General features: G+C 37.6%; 1 long non-coding RNA gene across 1 annotated transcript in view; it reads left to right on the top strand.

Annotated features, from left to right (window-relative positions):
* The window catches only part of LOC106870671 (uncharacterized), a 30,507-nt gene that overhangs the window by 14,389 nt on the left and 1,118 nt on the right, over positions 1-15,000 (top strand). The window contains exon 2 of the long non-coding RNA XR_001409610.3: positions 14,460-14,596. This is a non-coding gene — a long non-coding RNA (uncharacterized LOC106870671). The remainder of the gene's footprint in view (positions 1-14,459; positions 14,597-15,000) is intronic.

The raw sequence follows: 15,000 nt of genomic DNA, 5'->3' as shown, positions 1-15,000 counted from the left end.
CCTTGATCTTCTCATGGACAACAACGCTGGCGTACACAGAGGCGAGAACTTCTGTGTGGACCATTGATGTTTTTCTATACAAACACATCAAGGTTTGAGCCCAGGAAAGAATATTCTCTGGTCGCTTCACCACATGATACCCATATCCTAATCCATCTTTATCCAGGGTTTCACCACTCCTAAAAGAGGAACTCCACCTTGGTCTCCTTCCATCGTTGTCTGTCTCTGGCCTGCCGTGGCCGTGTAGGCCCCGAATAGGGTGTGAAATCATCTCGCTATATTGTCCCTGGTTGGCCTCTCCTTGGTCGGTCCATTGTTATCCACTTAAACTGAGATACAAAACTTCACAGGACAACAGAGACAGAAATGTTATAATTAATATTTTAATGAATTTTGGTGTGTTTTACAACAACGAAGAACTCTAAAATTTATACCACAATAATTTAAAAAAAAATCAACTAGTTAACAACTCATCTTTTACCGGTAATCGGCAATTTGGCAGTTATGGGTTGTATACAACTGGCACTTTGCCTTTCATCATTTTGGGATCTACGAAATGGGTACAAGTCAAGCACTGGGGTAGATGAAATCGACTAGTCCCAGCCCCACAAAACTTCAGACCATCAGAAAGGAATTTGAAATATCATTTTTAATCGGCAGAAATATATATAGGGAGAGTCCCCCCCCCCCCAAAAAAAACCAACAACGAAGACAGGTGGTGTAGACAACAAACAGATGTATTAGTTTAACGCTCGGGAAGTGAAAAAGTCTTTAATGTTTCGAGCCTACGCTCTTTCACAGAAAGGAACGCAGAAAGAAAAGGGAGAGAAAATGAAGAATGTGTAGTGGTTAGCGATCTATCATGGCGAATGCCGGACAGGGGGACACACAGGAGAGCTAGGAAGAAGGGGAGATAATAGAGTAGTGGTGATCCCAAAACCAAGGTGCGCGTGCGTGTGTATAAGAGAGCATATAACGAAATTAAGTGTGCGCAAATTGTGAAACTGATATATACATGCACCATCACACACTATCATGCATACTCGCACACACACACATGCACATACACACACATGCACATACACACACATGCACATACACACACATGCACATACACACACATGTATATGCATGTATGTGTGTATATATATATATATATAAATACACTTAGACACACATGCGGTAGTATATATGTATATATATATATATATTCGAATATATAAATATAAATATATATATATATGTATGTATGTATGTGATGTATGTATGTACATATGTATATTCACCTTCAGCCATATATATATATACACATGCACATGAGTGTGTACATGTGCTTGTGTGTGTTTGTTGTTTGTTCAAAGTGTCTATGCACTCATAGACATTTAGAAAAACATATGTGTACACACACACACACACACGCACACACACACACACACACACACAAATATAACGCTGGAGGCTATAACTTACATCAATATAGCAAATAGTAAGAAAAAAGAAAAAAAAAGATACATTTATGTTGTTGTATCTGCATGTTTATTATCGAAGACTGTTTTCTATTCTTCACATGGAATGGTGTCTCCTATTGAGAAGGAAAGGAAATACCACGATAAAGAAGACGATGCGCTCGCAGTGATATTTGGTGAAAACTACACAACGTAAATATATTTCTCATGAATTATATACATACGTACATATGTGTCTGTACGTAAGTATACACTTCTGTACAAACTTACACACACACACACATATATATATATATATATATATAGATAGATAGATGTACACACGTACACACGTACACACACATGTACACACACATATTTATATATATTTGTGCGAATGACTATGATTGTAAATATAGATGTTATATTTTACATAAGCACATATACTGACAAATATGTATATATACAAACGTATGGGTATATACATGCATACATACATACGACATTGACATGTTTGGATTACATATACCTTCATATACATGTATATATATATACGTGCGTGTATTTATACATAACTTCATACATGTATACTTATGTGTGTGCGTGCATGCGCGAATGTGAGTGTGCGTGTATGTGTGTGTTTGTGTTTGTGTGTGTGCTTGTGTGTGTGTGTGTGTGTGTGTGTGTGTGTGTGTGTGAATATTCAACATGGTTGCCCATTAGCAATTCAAAGGCACGAAATAGAGTCACGTCTGAAAAGATATTTTTGTTTGGTTCACAGATTTTTCAGACATTGTATATTATCGTTATGTAATCTGCGAATATTCTTTACCCTCATTACAACTTCCATACCATCTCTGATATTCCATTATACATGCATCAACGTACACGCACACACAAACGCACACAAACCCAGAAACACACAGAAGCTACATTTAAACACATACATACATACATATACATATATATATATATATATATATATATATATATATATATATATATATATATATATATATATATATATATATATATATATATATATATATATATATATATATATATATATATATATATATATATATATTTATATTTATATTTATATTTATATACGTACACACACTCATATATACATTAGACGAAGATTTCTCTGCTGAGCTTGTATTATACACTTCCTCTTCTGCTATTACTTCTCGATGAAAAAGAAGTCACCATTTTCGATTGCTGTAGGTCTTAAGCTGTCACAAATACAGTTGATTCTTTCTCTTCCTTCTAGATAATATTATGTGAATTTGTCTTACAGTATAAAGAAGGAAAAATCAATTGGTTCTATAGAAATAGGTTAAAAGCCTTTTTATTATATGAAATGCCATACTTTTCATAGGTAAAGAAAGACACCGGGAAGAGTGATAGCATAAGAAAGGAAAAAATAGTACTAAATTTCACAACGATATTTACATGTTTGAATTACAAAGCAAGAACTATGCTATCTATTCTCAACGTTTAAGGGTTAATGTCTTTTAAACATCTAACAGTTAACATTTCAACAATTTGCTCTGCTAGCTACAGTTCTAAACCATTATTTCTTCTGTACTTAAACTGAACATGTAGCATTCTAACATTTTTAGTGAAAAAAAATAAAATAAAATAATAAGGAAAGATAAAAATGAAGATAAGAATCATACACGCAGTGTTTTAACAATTACTGCCATGCTTTATTATACACTGTAAAATCTGTCGATGGCGTTCTCAACATGGTTTTGAGTAACATTTGAACGTTAGATCGATGCTGTTTATCTTCTCTCGTTATTGGTATTCGGAAGACCAGACACCTTGGCTCTACTCAGAAATTATTCCTATGGCTTGAAGTAGAACTTTCAGCTGGAATTAATGCAAGAAGCAACCACAATGCATAATGGATATTAATTATTTTGTAGTGTTCAATTCAAGTAATTTTATTTGCCGGGAGATGAAAATAAAAAAAAAATTGGGAGTAAACACCAGTAGATTCTTTACAGAACATCCTGAAGATGTTTCATTTATTTGGAAGAATCTCAGAGCTTTTTTAACTAACTGACGCTCCTCTGCATCTAATGTCGTTTACAACAGTGCTTTTCAAACTATCTGATGTGGCGTACCGGCAGTTTTTTTTTTCCAATATGTCAGGGACCGGTAATTTTTTTAGTAATATTAATTTATACCGGAAACATTATATATATATATATATATATATATATAATGAATAAGGCGGCGAGATGGCAGAAACGTTAGCACGCTGGACGAAATGCTTAGCGGTATTTCGTCTGCCGTTACATTTTGAGTTCAAATTCCGCCGAGGTCGACTTTGCCTTTCATCCTTTCGGGGTCGATATCTTAAGTACACTAAGATAAGCTGTGATTTGCAGAACATGTGAAGCAAAACTTTACTTGAATGGGGCTCCAGCGCGAGATAAATTTAATTCACCACTGCAAGCCATCAAGTCATTCGTGAATGATATAGCATTGAGGTGACTTTAAATACAAAACTAAATTAAGTTACTTTGTAAAGTTATTCTTTACTGTCTGCACTAAAATCTGTCGATGATACTCTCAATAGAGTTTTGACTAACAGATGAAAGTTAAATCGATGCTACTTATCTTCTTTCTTTCGTAGACTACCTGACTCTCTTCCCGAATTTCTAAATATGTTAATATCATGTCTCGAAGTGCAGCTTACAGCTGTAAAGAAGAGAAAAAGTAGCAATAATGAATATATATCATTTTGTAAAATTCACTTCAAGTTTCTTGTTACCCTGCAGAAAGTAATGAGAAGTAACAGCAGTGTTACTTTTCAAATACCTTCTAGATATTTCATTTACCTTCAAAAAATAAACAAAAGAGTGATAGTCATCTGTTCATCTGTAACTGGAAAATGGTACAGAGAATCAGAGAAAACAGATTCTTTCGCCCAGTTTATTATGTCTTTGTTTACGATTTTGATGACTGTCGATTTTACGCCTATTTCTAGGCATTGAATCCAGTTTTAAATTGTAGTTTGACTCAAGGCGGCGACCGAGCAGAATCTTCATTGCGGCGAACAAGATGCTTAGCGACATTTCTTGTAATTATTTACGTTCTGAATTTCAAATACCATCACAGTCAACTTCGTCTTTCCTCATTTAGGGTTGATAAAATAATGATTAGCTGAGCACTGGGGTCGAGGGTCGATGTTAACGATTTCCCCAATCTCCTCAAAATTGCTGGCCTTGTGCCAAATTAAAAAGAACTTTAATTTGACTCTCCTGCAGGTATCTTATTTAATCTTCTTCATTTCCTTGCTGTATTTCATGAATTTCATCTACTTCGGCGTATTTATATGCGTGCTTCTGGTCTAATTCTCTAATTTGAGTGTCTTTGCCTAATTGAATAATCCCAGTTTACGAAAATTATCTTATAGTAATTCTAATCATTTTATATCAGCTTTAATTATCTTATAGCTGCTGTCATCATCTTGTATCAGCTTTAATTATCTTATACGCAGCTTTATCTAATTCCAACTCATTCTTATGACTTGGTTGAATTAATGAGCGATTTAAAATTTTTAATAACGTTTCCAAAGTGAATGTTATCTCTTGTAAATATATTTATGAAATCCATGAAGAGGATATAATTTATAGTTTATCTGTGGCAACTATAACACTGTGTAACAAATTGTTTTTGTTTTTGTCTTTGGTCAGTAAGTGTTCTATCTAGAAATCAAAGGAAGTGACTACTGTTCCCTTCAAACTTTGTTTTTGTCACCTGGACATCGATGTTTTGAAACAGATTTATTTTCTACTTTCTAAGGGTAAGTAAATAGGAAATAATAGTTGCTACCCAAGGACAGAAATCGTGTTACACAGAGCAACCAAAGCTGGTTTGGTTCAAGAGATTTATAAGCGGGGCTTGAGTTAAGCAAAAAAGAAGGGGGTTTAATGTATAACCTTGGAGTAGCAGTTTCAGGTTGGTTTCGATTATCTTTTCTTTATCATACAGAGATGATTGTCTTCCATTTCTACGCAGCATGTTTGATACGCCTTTTTAATATTGGGATTACTTATATATGAAACCATCAGTCTCTGCTTTCAGTCCTGGACTTCTCAGCCACTGATGAGTTGTTGCTCGACCTACATCAGCATTTCGACTACTACTACTACTACTACTACTACTACTACTACTACTATTATTATTATTATTATTATTATTATTATTATTATTATTATTATTATTATTATAATATAACTATTACATGCTATAGTAGTTGACAGGGGGGGGGGGTGTTGTTTTGACGTTTGGGGACAAGTCATGTCAAATTTCAAGTACCTTTTTCTCGCAACTTTTCTGCTGGTCAGGAATGCCATTCCCAATTCCAATATCTTTCAGGCTGCAGGTCACGTGCTGTGCTGAGTGGGCCAATTGCCACCGGAATAATTGTTGTTTTAATGCTCTCCTCCTCCTCCCCCTCCTCCCCCTCCTCCCCCTCCTCCCCTCCCCTCCCCTCCACTCCTCCTTTTCCTCGCTGTCGTCGTCGTTGTTACCATCTTCATCATTTTCACCACCACCACCACCACCGCATCCTCCACCACCACCACCACCACGACGACGACGACGACGACGACGACCACCACCACCACCACCACCACCACCACCACCAAAATCCTGCTCCTCCTGCTCCTGCTCCTCCTGCTCCTCCTCCTCCTCCTGCTCCTCCTCCTCCTCCTCATTATTATTATTATTATTATTATTATTATTATTATTATTATTATTATTATTATTATTATTCAATATTATTCATTATTATTCATTAATTATTGAAAAAGTGTTGAAAATACATCAAACGAAACGAGACAAAGCCGATCAGTCTGGAAAGGAACTGTATTGTAAGTGGACATCCTACACCGTAATCATAAGCATGGCACAATGACCACCACCACCATCTCCATCCCCATCACCATATATCATGGCACTCCGTCGGTTTCGACGACGAGTGTTCCAGTTGATCCGATCAATGGAACAGCTTGCTCGTGAAATTACCGCGCGTGTGGCTGAGTACTCCAAAGACAGTGTACTTTTAATGCAGTTCTCAGGAATATTTAGCGTGACGCAGAATGTGACAAGGCTGACCCCCTTGAATTACTGGTACAACTCACTTTTGCCAGCTGAGTGGACTGGAGCAACGTGAAATAAAGTGTCTTGTTCAAGGACACAACGCGTCGCCGGGAATTGAACTCACGACCTTACGATTGTATGCCGAATGCCCTAACCACTGAGCTACGCCCCTCCCGTCGCCATATACGCGGCTACTATATCATCAACACTATCACCAGCATCACGACCAACATCATCATATCATTTATGCCATCATAGTAATCACTGTCTTCCGCCTCCTCTTCCACCTGCTCCTGTTCTTTCTCCTCCTGCGCCTCTTCCTCCTCCTCCTCTTCCTCCTCACCTCTCCCTCCCCTCCTCATTTCTTCCCATCGCCCTCACCTCTCACCCCCACCTACACCTTCAGTCTCACCCTCACCCCTCATCTCTCACCCTCTCTCTTTCACTCTCACACCCACCCCTCACTTCTCACTTTCACCCCACTCTCCCTTCTTCCTCCTCCTCCTCCTCCTCCACCACCACCACCACCACCACCGACGACAACAAGAGCACCAACAACAACAACAACAACAGCAGCAACAACAGTTGTAGTGTAGAGAATCGACCGGAAGTCGAAAAATGATGGAAATTCTGGTGTTGTAAAAACTCTTGCTGTTTGATAGGAAATGGTATTGGCGTTGGTAGCAGGAGTGGTGGTGGTGGTAATATAGAAGTGGTTGTGGCAGTGGTAGGGGTGCTCGAAGTGATGTTATGGTTGTAGTGCTGGTACGGTGTTGCGGTGATGGCGGCGATGAAGAGGCGGTGGTTTGGTTGTGATGATTGCAATGGAAAGAATTGGTATCGTTGTTCTTCGTAAAGTCTGTGAGCTGGCAGAAGAATCCTTCGCACGTTCGCTCAGCGGCATTCACTTCTGGCTCATTATGGTCTGAGATCAAATTCCACCGAGGTCGATTTTGCCTTTCATCCTTTCAAGGGTCGATGAAATAAGTACCAGGTGCGCAGTGGGGTGTTGATGTAATCGACTAGCCCTCTCACCCCAAAATTTCCGTCCTTGAGTCAAAAGGTCAAAAGTAGAAAAGGTTTTTATTAGTATTAGTAATATCAGGTAAGTGGAGGCGCAATGGCCCAGTGGTTAGGGCAGTGGACTCGCGGTCATAGGATCGCGGTTTCGATTCCCAAACCGGGCGTTGTGAGTGTTTATTGAGCGAAAACACCTAAAGCCCCACGAGGCTCCGGCAGGGGATAGTGGCGAACCCTGCTGTACTCTTCCACCACAACTTTCTCTCACTCTTACCTCCTGTTTCTGTTGTACCTGTATTTCAAAAGGCCAGCCTTGTCACACTCTGTGTCACGCTGAATACCCCTGAGAACTACGTTAGGGGTACACGTATCTGTGGAGTGCTCAGCCACTTGCACGTTAATTTCACGAGCAGGCTGTTCTGTTGATCAGATTAACTGGAACCCTCGACGTCGTAAGTGACGGAGTGCCAACAACAACAACAAGTATCAGGTGAGTACAGATTAAAAAGATATATGATCAAAGATGTTCCGACCATGCCCATCCCGTCTAATATTAAGACAGTACGATTTCGACTGTATTATCCAATATGTCCTTCCGCCCCCCTCTTTTTTTTTTGCCCTTCCAAAAGATATAAGGGTGTGATTTGAGCGACGTTTCTGGCGTAGATCGAACCGAGTGAGCACATTGTTACTTTCATTAACGATAGACAAAAAGGCGGTTTTGAATAGTGGTAGCAACGATGGTTGGTAAGGTGATGGGCGTGGGCGGAGGGACTACATAGTGACGGTGAGATGAGAGCTGGGCAAACTATAGATCAAAGCAAACTTAATTAATTTGTTTGTTGCGGTAAACAATGAGAGGTGATGGAAGAGGAGGTGGAAAGAGCGGGGAAGACGAAAAGGTAACACAAAGGAACCAGGCTAACCAGTCGGGATGCTATTCTGGTGGTTTTTACTAATAATAATGGCTCAGTAAACCGGGTGGAACAAAGCGAGGGAAAAGTACATTAGTGGACCAGACGAAAATAATTGCATTTCTGGTGTGTACAATCCCATCTCTCTCACTCTCTCTCTCTCTCTCTCTCTCTCTCTCTCTCTCTCTCTCTCTCTCTCTCTCTCTCTCTCTCTCTCTATCTATCTATCTGTCTGTCTATATATCACGCACAAACACACACAAACATACAGATACAGACACACTTACATGCACACATATCTGTCCATTTACCTGTCTGTCAGTCTGTCTATCAGCCTGTCTGTGTGTTTGTCTGTCAGTCTGTCTGTCTGTCTATCTTATACAAACTCATGTAAACGCACATTTATGTATAAATTTGCATGAACATGTACACACACACACACACACACACACACACACACACACACACACACACACATATATATATATATATATATATGAACGGTTATATATGAACAAACAAACACACACACACACATGCCTGCGCGCACGTATATACACACACATACACGTATCTCCTCTTGCAATCCCCTGTCTTCCGGTCATTTCAAAATGTAACCACATGTGTATCGTTGGCGATTCTCTTTCTTCGTCTTCCCTTCTTTTGGACTTTCCTCTATTTCTGAAGAAGAACCTTGCTCGAAACGTTAAATCCTCTTTCCTTCCTTTCCTGAGCGTCTGATAATACAGTGCTTGTACCACGTCCTCGCGTTATTTTGCTTTTTTGTTTGTTCTTCTTTGTTTGGATTCACTCTCTCTCTCTCTCTCTCTCTCTCTCTCTCTCTATATATATATATATACACACACACGTAGGGGGGTGCTGAAAAGTGCCTGGCTTTGGATAAAAGAAAAGACAAGAGGATCAGTTAATTATGATTTTATCCAACATATTCCCCTTGCAGACTCACACACTTATTGCACCGGTCTTTCAAATTTTCCAACCCCTGGAAGGTTGGGCCACCAGTCAGGCCTTTCGTGATATCCTTAAAACCAGGAGCTTTTCAGTACCCGCTCGTACACCGCTCCGCAATATGTTATATATATACTCATGTTTCGCCATACGATGTCTGTCTAATACACTCTATCACCAAGCCAAACACATTATTAATGTCTTCTGGCAGATTGTTACGCTGCGTTACGCTAATCCTCGCTTTGCTACACCAAATCGCACCAATTTCTACCGTTGTGTACCGACCACATCACCGTCTAGCTACACACCATCGCCGCTGAAAATGACACGACAATTCATCACGCTGCCACACGTCGAGCTACATGACGTCACAGCCCGCCCCGGAAGCAGAGTTATTGAAATAGCTTTATCTTACATCCGGTTCAGTGTAAACAGGAGCCAAATTCTAGACCATTAAACAGAGAAAAGCTTTCAGCTTAATCTGCTCAATAATGACGTAGATATAGTTATTGATGGGGATAATTTTGTTATTGGTGAGGATAATAATAATGATAATAATAATAATAATAATAATAATAATAATAATAATAATAATAATAATAATAATAATAATAGTAATAATAATAATAATTCTTTCTACTGAAGGCACAAGGCCTGAAATTTGGGGATAGAGGACTAGTCGATTACATTGACCCCAGCGCGTAACTGGTACTTATTTCATTGATCCCGAAAGAATGAAAGGCAAAGTGGACCTCGGCGAAATTTGAACTCAGAACGTAGTGGCAGACGAAATACCGCTAAGCATTTCGCCCGGCGTACTAATGATTCTGCCAGCTCGCCGCCTTAATAATAATAATAATAATAATAATAATAATAATAATAATAATAATAATAGCAACAACAATAATTCATAATAATAATAATAATAATAAGAAGAAGAAGAAGAAGAAGAAGAAGAAGAAGAAGAAGAAGTTATTCTAAGATTGAAAACTGATTAACTTCTTCAAAAGTGAAGAATGAAAAAGAAATTGCAAAAAGAATCCACGACGAAAAATTTGATATTTTGCCGAGAGAAAGAAAGAAGGAAGAAAAGAGGAAAAATAAAAATAATTTTATGATTTGCGTGAAAAATAAAATTTGAAGAATCAAAGCAAAAAACAAAACAAAACAAAAAAACCCACTTCCACCATAACAGCAATGATAATGACAACGGTAATGAAGTGGAGTGAAAACAGCAGCAGCAGCAGCAACAACAACAACAACAGCGAGGACGTCAAGAATTACGCATGGATTTATGGGGGAAAGTGCAAATTGTATGGAACTGGTAATTAAAGATTTATATTTAAACTCAGAAAGTAATCACATTCACACTGAAGCAAACACATGCAGAAATGCGTATGTATATATTTGTATTCGTTACACGTATACATATTTTTCCTTGTGAATGTTTAATAAACATGTACTTTAGGAAAAAGTATTGAGTAATCTCTCAGTTAAAGGTTAAATTCTTTTTTAAATATAGCGTAAACTCCAGTGAATTTACTATTCGCTGCTTCCTATACTCGAGCCGATGAATCTCGTCTAAACTTGCCGTTGGCTGCGAGTGCACATCATTGACGAGGCTCAAGAAGGCGGAAATCCATCTGGTGTTAACATTAGCCGCTTCTGGCACGATTTATACATCGATAGCTATTGTTTCTAAACGCAGCACGTCCGTAAAAAGAATTTTTTTTTTTTTTATCTCGGACAGAATTTTTTTCTTTTTTTCTGTCAGACAAAAACCGCAGTAACTAACAACGATGTTCATACATTAAGTATGATATAGTTAAACATTATTATCAAGGCGGCGAGCTGGCAGAACCGTTAGCACACCGGGCAAAATACTTAACGTTATTCGTCAGTCTTTACGTTTTGAGTTCAAATTTCATCGAGGTTGACTTCGTCTTTCGATCTTTTGGGGTCGATTAAGTAAGTACTAGTTGAGCACTGGGGTTGATGTAATTTACTATACACCCTCCCAAATTTCAGTCAATGTGCCAATAGTAAAAAGGATTATATGTTTGTGTGTGTGTGTGTGTGTGTGCGCGCGCGCAGGCGTGGCAGTATGGTAAGAAGATTGATTCGCAACCACTATGGTTCCGGGTTCAGTCCCACTGCATGGCATCTTGGGTAAGTGTCTTCTACTGTGGCCTTCGGCTGACCAAAGCCTTGTGAGTGGATCAACTGGAACCCTCGTCGTCGTAACCGACGGAGTGCCACGATACTAAATTATACTATAAAACACGACACTGCACTACTGTATTGCACCTTCCGCTACTATATACCATACACTGCATTGCTTACACTATGCATCACCATGTTGCGTTCATCTACAGTGCATTGTGTTACGCTGCATTACAACAACTGCACCAGATTACACTGCAATATGCTAGATTTCCCTGTACTAGGATGCGCCAGCCCTCGACTACGTTGCTCTCTGTTACATTACATTGAATTAAACTTTACCTTACACCTCAGTCCAACTCTACATTATTGCGCTAAAATACACACACACACACATACGCACGCACATACATACACACTTACATACACATACACACATACACGTACGTACATTCATAGATAAAAGAAAATAACAAAATAAAATAAAATGAGAAGGTAAAAAAAAAAGAGAACTAGCATACCTTTGAAGCGACTGAAATATTAATTTTTAATCGATATTGGAGGGATGAAAAAAAAATAATACAAAGTAAAGCAAATCCAAGTTAGAAGAGAACAAAAAGCGTTAAAAAAAATTATAGGAAAAAAAAATATCGGATCATCATCATCATCATCATCATCGTCACCACCACCACCACCACCTCCGCTGCCGCCGCCGCCACCACCACTGTCGTAGTTCTTGTTTGTCTTTTTTTTTATAACGTTTGCACAGTTTTGTTGTGCTTGTTTTTGTTGAAGTACTTGCTCAAATGAAGTAAATTTTGTGTGCTTTTGTTGTCGATGGAATTGTATATGTATACAGTCGTCGTCGCCGTTGTTGTGCTTTTGTTGATATTTTTGTTGTTTGTGTTGTTGTTGCTCATGTTCTTGTATATGTTAGTAAAGTGAAGTGTTACTTGTTCGTTCTACCGTCCGTGCTATTCCAAATTTACTTTGAAGCCATGAAAACACTAGAATCCACTCTAAAACACTTTCTACTACATTACATTACCATATACCATAAGAACACTTATATATTATTCCACTGCAGCATAGTTAAAAGGGGCGGCGATGGTGGCGATCCGCCCCGGGTTACGCTTTTATGGGGACGGCAGTTTTTGGTCAGCTGTATAAGCTTGTATAGAGGCAGGGATAGAGGAAGGCACCAGCAAACTCAAGGGATGCCCGGATGGTACCCGCATTACGCAGCTGTTGTAACACAAGTTACTATAGCATTATATTCGAATATGCCTACATACCATAACACTAATATAATTCTAATTTTGGCACAAGACTAGCAGTCTTGAGCGAAGGGGTCAAATTGATTACATTGACCTCAGTACTTTATTTTGTCGACCCTGAGAAGATGGAAGGCAAAGTCGATTTCGTTGTGTCAGAGTGTCTTCTGCCACCGCTTGACAACGGTGTTGATGTATTTACGTCTCCGTGACTTAGCGTTTCGGCAAAAGTATTTGCTAGAATTATTACCAGGTTTTAAAAATCATAAGTACTGAGGTCAATTATTCGATTAAAAATTCTTCAAGGTGAGATAACATTGTAGTTTTCTTAAACGTACAAGCAGAGATGTAACGGAAACCCACCAGTAATTGGCTTACAAGATAGTAACATCCTCACAAATCTGTTCAGCCCCCAGGGGGGTGGGACAATACTGCTCACTTTGGGAACCACTTCTCTAGAAGTTGGAAATAACTATCGAATCTTCTTTCATACCCAAATAAAGCAATGAAAATTTATTCCATGGCTTCTCGCTTAAGAAAATTCCGAAGTTGCTTCAGTTATATCACACATCAATATAAGGAACGTCTTCGACTGGCTAACAGGAGTCTATGAATAACGTCGATACTTCGTTCAATCCAGCAAATAAAATTATTTCATGCTTCAGAGAGCAACAGAAAAGTAATCCTATTTAACCCGGAGCAACCTTCGCAAAACTAGTTAATAACGTTGGATTAACTAATAGAAGCGAAATAAATTTCCTCTAATTAACTATTCCTTATAACCAAGTTAAACTTATAATAATAATGAGAGTAATAATAATAATAATAATAATAATAATAATAATAATAATATAAATAATAATAATAATAATGATAATAATAATAATAATAATAATAATAATAATAATAATAATAATAATAATAAATAATAATAATAATGATAATAATAATAATAATAATAATAATAATAATAATAATAATAAAAATGAAAATAAATAATAATAATAAATAATAATGACAGTGGTAGTGGTAGTAGTAGTAGTTGTAGTAGTAGTAGTAGTAGTAGTAGTAGTAGTAGTAGTAGTAGTAGTAGTAGTAGTCATTTCTTCTAAAGACGCAAGGCCTGAAGTTTGCGGGGAGGGGACTAGTCTGGTACCTTAATTTTATCGACTTTGAAAGGATGAAAGCATAATCGACCTCGGCGGAGTAATGATGATAATAATAATAATAATAATAATAATAATAATAATAATAATGATAATAATAATAATAATGATAGTAATAATAATAATAATAATAATAATAATAATAATAATAATAATAATCATGGTGGTGATGATGATGGCGATGAAGATGGCGATGATGATGATCTTGATGATGATTAAGGTACTGAGCGAAAACAAAATTAATATTCTCATCTTAATATTGGCAAGACATTTTGATTTTAATGCTCTCAGGAATAAACTTGATATTTCTAAATCAATTTTCACTGATTAATTTCTACCGATGTGTGATAATTTGACTTCTTTTTTTTTTTTTGCCTCTAGCAATCGCAACAAATTAGAAACAGCTTAAGTTCATTTCTGATATGAAGAAATCCTCCTTCAACGCCACGAGGTGAACCATCCATCCTTGCACTACCAGGCAATTCACATCTATTGATATTCTTACCTTTATTGAAAAGGTGCGTTGTCTATCTATCTATCTATCTATCTATCTATCTATCTATCTATCTATCTATCTATCTATCTATCTATCTATCTATTTATCAATATTTCTTCCTTTCGTTATTACTTTGGTCTTCCTTTCCTTCGTTTTGTCTTAGATTTTTCCTTCCTTCCTTCCTTCCTTCCATCGTCTTTTTAGCGTCCATCTTTTAGTGTTCAGACAAAATTTGTGGAGGTATATTTACTATGGACTTATGCCTCTCCTGTCGCCAACCTTCACCTATTACCAAGCAAGGTAATGTAACCCCATGGCGTGGCATGTTTTCACTGAAGTTTGGAAATGAAGGGCACTGCATTTATGACGGTGATGCTCATTTACAACTATCACAGCATGTCTTGCGGATTTTTAGATCAAGTAGAG

Source organism: Octopus bimaculoides, chromosome 19 (assembly GCF_046866305.1).
Source record: "Octopus bimaculoides isolate indiv1 chromosome 19, ASM4686630v1, whole genome shotgun sequence".
Taxonomy (NCBI): domain Eukaryota; kingdom Metazoa; phylum Mollusca; class Cephalopoda; order Octopoda; family Octopodidae; genus Octopus; species Octopus bimaculoides.
The sequence above is the reverse complement of the archived record's forward strand: the minus strand, read 5'-3'. Positions and strand labels throughout refer to the sequence as shown.